The sequence below is a fragment of the Nicotiana sylvestris genome, chromosome 9, assembly GCF_000393655.2.
Source record: "Nicotiana sylvestris chromosome 9, ASM39365v2, whole genome shotgun sequence".
In the NCBI taxonomy this organism is placed as follows: domain Eukaryota; kingdom Viridiplantae; phylum Streptophyta; class Magnoliopsida; order Solanales; family Solanaceae; genus Nicotiana; species Nicotiana sylvestris.
Window position 1 is genome coordinate 93,273,289 of NC_091065.1, and position 5,161 is coordinate 93,278,449.

Genomic DNA, 5,161 nt, shown 5'->3' on the forward strand with positions numbered 1-5,161 from the left:
ACTCCTGCATTGCATTCTTGACAGTCATTTGAAGAAGAGAGAATTATGATGCGTTAGTAAATTAGAGATTAATGATGTATATCAACCAATCCTATTCATAGATTGTGCTAAGTGATTTACTTTGACGACTTTTTTTTTTTTATATTAGCATCATTATTATCTTGTCTTTTTCCTATTAGTACCATTATATCTTGTGGGTTTCCTTTGTAATCTTTGTCTTGTCTGATCAACTGACAATAAAAGACAAAGCATTTGGGCTCGTTTAGTACGAGGGATAAGATATATTATTCTTGAGATGAATTTATCTTATATTTGGTCGAGATAAAATTGCGGTATAATTAATTACGAGATATCCCGATATTATAGTGTTATTTTTATCCCTATAAAAAGGTGGATATTAATCCGAAATAACTAATCCCTATTAATTCGTGATAACTTGTTTCCCAATCAAATGATCCTTTAAGTCCCAGCTGCCAATTATTTATGCAAGAGTGTACGGGGGGGGGGGGTTATCGTTATAAGTCATTTAAAAGATAATTAGAAATAATATTTCATAATAAGTTTATCTACGAAATAAAGTGTACAACCAACGATAATAAGTAAACTTGCAATGATAATTTTTTAAAAATTTTTTAATTTACATATTATCTATACTTCTATACTGTATTAAAAGCACGAAGACCCTTAGCGAAATATCGTTCGTCTTTTTTACCCTTTTAAAAAAGATTTCACACTAGACAAAATTGTCATTTACCTATTTTTCCTAATATTCAGGACTTTGAAATATAAAATAAACTTTACTTATTAAAACTCTCCATATTTGAATTAATATGTTGGAAGCCCTGATATTTAAGACATTAAAATCAACTAAATTTCTTCCTTGTATAAATTAAAGTTCTAATTTAGGACAAAATATATAAACTAAATTACGTTGCAATACTTTTACAAACTCAAAATTTTACCAAAACATTAGACTTGGATTCAAAGCCATAAAAGAAAAACATTGAATAACTACTATAATATTTGAAGTAAAGAGGTATGACTATTGATACTTCTAAAAGTAAAGCTAAATGAGGAATTTGTAATTTAATTATTATCTTAATATTTAGAATTTTAAAATTAACTAAAATTTAGTTATTAAATTTTTTCTTATTTGAATATTAGTCTTAATAATCGACTAGAATTTTTACCTTGTGTAAATCCCTTTTTAATTTGAACTAGGTAACATATAACTTATATGTACATTTGATATTTAAATTGAGATACAATCATTATTATATCTCCAACAAGTATGCAAAATTACAATGGAATTTAAAAAAAAAAAAAATTAGAAGCAGCTGTTAGTTGTTCAAAGTGTTCCCAACATTTTCCTATCTAATAAAGATTTAAGCACTTCCTAAGTATAAAGTTTGAGGATTCTTGAAAATAAACTTTTCTATTCTAAAATAACGGTAATAATAAAAGGTTTTATTTAGGTTATGAATTTTTGGAGTTGAAAACATTTTAATTCTATCTTGAAAATGTATTTTTCTCTTTTATTAACGTTATATTTTAAGAACTAAATATAATTTAATATTTTTCTGTTTTTTTATTAATTTTATTTTCTCGCCTAGCTTAAAGATATCAATATTCATCATTTCAAGAATTTATATATTTTTAAATTTTTTATTTTATAACTTAAATATGTTAGTTAATAATATTTATTGTTTTTATAAAGTCATATATTCATTAATATGGGTACACGCGCAAAGAACGTACGTTAGGTACAAAGGCCATTAGCGATTTGTCTTTTTTATCCTTTAAAAATAGAGTCCATACTAAATAAAATAGTTATTATTTATTTTGCAAATATTGAAAAATAATTATTTAATTATTTATCTAATATTTAGAATTAGAGATTTAATTATTTTTCTACTTTTTAGGACTTTATTTTCTCAATCCCTTTTGGTTTTAGAAGTCCTTATTTTTACTCCGTTTAAATTTAGGATTATTAAGTTTCAAGCATTATCAGTTTCGATCACTTATACTGCTTTTAGATTTAAGATGGGTTTTTGTTGTTTCAGCTCATTTAGCTTTAAGTTTGTGATGCAAAAGGTAATGATATTAAAACAATAAAAGACTTCATATCAACAAAAGGGTATAAAACTCAAGCTATATAATTAGATTGGTTTGGTATTCTATTCGAATAATTTTCTAAGAAATTTTTACAAAAAGTTCGTGAAAAATTATTTTTGATATTTGGATATATAATAGTATGTCCATTACTCTTTAATCAAGTATTCCTTCTATAAAAATTATGCATACAAAATATAAATAGACATTCTAAAAAACTATAATTATATATAAATTGTCTCAGTATTCATAATTATTATATTCATTAACTCAAGATCAAAAAAGACTCTCGAAAAAATGCTTAACAATTCCACGTCAGCTATACATGATTTAATAATATTTATTGTCACGACCCAAAATCCTATAAGGGTTGTAATGGCACCGGACACTACTGTCAGGCAAGCCAACACCAAGAAGTTAACTAAATTTCCATTTTAGTATTTATTGAAATCATTTCTTTTATACATTAACCAATAAATAATGAAATTCACTGAAATAAACATGATGTCTTTAACAAACTTAATATTGAATAATCCCATAATCATCCCAGAACCTGGTGTCACAAGTGCATGAGCAATCTCTAGGATTTAAAATAAAATTCAACACGATAATTGTCTGAAATACTATTGGACTGAAAAGAAAATACAATACAGTACTCTGAAGGAGACTTTGCTAGCTGCGGGTCGTCTCGAGGAGTGCAGCTCACCTAAGTCTTCGCGTCGACCATGCCGGTGTGCCGAACTAGGCTAGTAGACATACATGAGCCTGTGCAACAAAAATGCACAGCAAGTATAGCATGAGTACAAAAACAACATGTACCTAGTAAGTATCCCGCCTAATCTCGAAGAAGTAGAGACGAGAAGTCGACTTCGACACTTGCTAGTGGTCCAATAGTGACATACCAATAATATAATAAATCAAGAATTTTATAAAAAAAGAAATAGTTGTAACTCAATAGCATGAAGCAAGTAAACAGTTCTTTCATTAATAGGGAATTTCCCAATTCATTTTTCAAATTCGTTTTCATCATTTATATATTTATTTCAAGCCACGGAGGCAATATCATTATTTACAACTTGCATGTCAAGCAAATACAGGCATGCGTGAATCATGTCGGGGTCGTACAGCTCGATCCAACAATATTTAAACTGTGCATTGTCAGAGGGTCAAATGGCGCGAACCATAGATACATCTATTTAATCTACCGAGGCGTTCGGCCCGTTACACAATAGATAAACACATTCAAAAAGTCAAATCAAGAATTCATCAAGGAGCAATTATTTAGGAAAAGGCAAGCTTCTCTTTTAAAAGTAAAGAAATGGTGTCTAGACTTTTAGAAATTTATTTATAGGTTCGATATATTTTAAGCATTTTTAAGTTGACAACAAGGTTGCAATATTACAAGTAAAGCATACTTTTGGGCCCTAGATTATCCGAACTTAAGCATATTAGTAGGTACGCACGGACTCTCGTCACCTCGTGTGTACGTAGCCCCCCACAAATAGGAGCACATATCCAATTAATTCACCTATGGGGACAATTTCCTCTTATAAGGTTAGAAAGGAGACTCACCTCGCTCCGAAGTTCAATAACCGGCTTCCAAGCCCTTTCCGACGACTCAAACCGATGCTCCAACGCTCCAAAACAAGCCAAATAACGGACAAATCAATGAAAATACACCCTAATACTCATAACAATTCAATTTATATAAAATCCCAACTCCACTCAAAAAGTTGACAAAATTACCCTCGGTCCCACGTGCCCAGATTCCGAACTTTTTCGAAGATAAATTTTACCCACAACCTCACGAACTCAAATATATAATTGGCTCTCAATTTCATGTCCAAAATCGTGGTCAAAATCCAAGAATACCAATTTCCTAGGTATTTTTCAAAATCCCAAAATTTCTACTAATTTACATGATTTTCCATGTTAAAATCTAGATATAATCCAAGTAATTAACTTGCAATAGGTGGGAATCACTTACCTTGACATGGATGATGAAAATGGAGTTCCAAAATCGCTCCTAGGTCGGCTCCCATAGTGGAAATGAGCCAAACCAATTTCTTTACACTTATACACTGTCCAAACGACTCTTCTTCGCATTCGCGAGATCCCCATCGCGTTCACGAAGAAGAAAATTTCAAAAAACTATTTTCCAAACTCTTCTCAAACACCCTCTAGTATAATAGCCATAAGTTTCATTATAAAACTCCAAATGATAAATGGTTTAAATTTTTTGAAAACTAGACACCAAGATCTATAATTTTCGTGTTTTGGTTATCTCCCAATTCCTTATAGATTTCGAGATATAAGCTTCCAAATTCAGCCCTGTGCAACACAAAGTTTTTCTAGCCATAACATTTTCTACACAAATCCAAATGATAAATGGTTTACTTTTCTGAAAACTAGACACAAAGAGCTACAACTTTTATTTTTGGATCATCTCCAAATTCCTTATAAATTGCACGATATGAGCCTCTGAAGTCAGACATGCGTAACAGAGATTTTCTTCTTCGCGAACGCGAAGGACAAAATCCCTGAAGCCCAATCCTTCTCCGCGAACGCGAGCGTATCCTCGCGAACGCGAAGAACAACACCAGACACCAGCAACAACTATAGCAAAACAGTCCGAAATGATCCGAAACCACCCTGAAACACGCCCGACGTCCCCGAGACCTCATCCAATCGCACCAACCAGTCCCATAACATAACACAGAACTGCTTGAGGCCTCAAATCACATCAAACAACATCGAAATCATGAATCACACTCCAATTCAAGCTTAATGAACTTTAGAATTTCAAACTTCTACATTCGATGTCGAAACCTATCAAATCACGTCTGATTGACCTCAAATTTTGCACACAAGTCACATTCGATATTACGGACCTATTCCAACTTCCGAAATTGGATTCAGACCCCGATATCAAAAAGTCCACATCCGGTCAAACTCCTCAAAAACCTTCAAATTTATATTTTTAGCCAAATGACTCCAAAATAACCCACGGACCTCCTAATTCATTTCCGATCGCGCTCCCAACACCAAA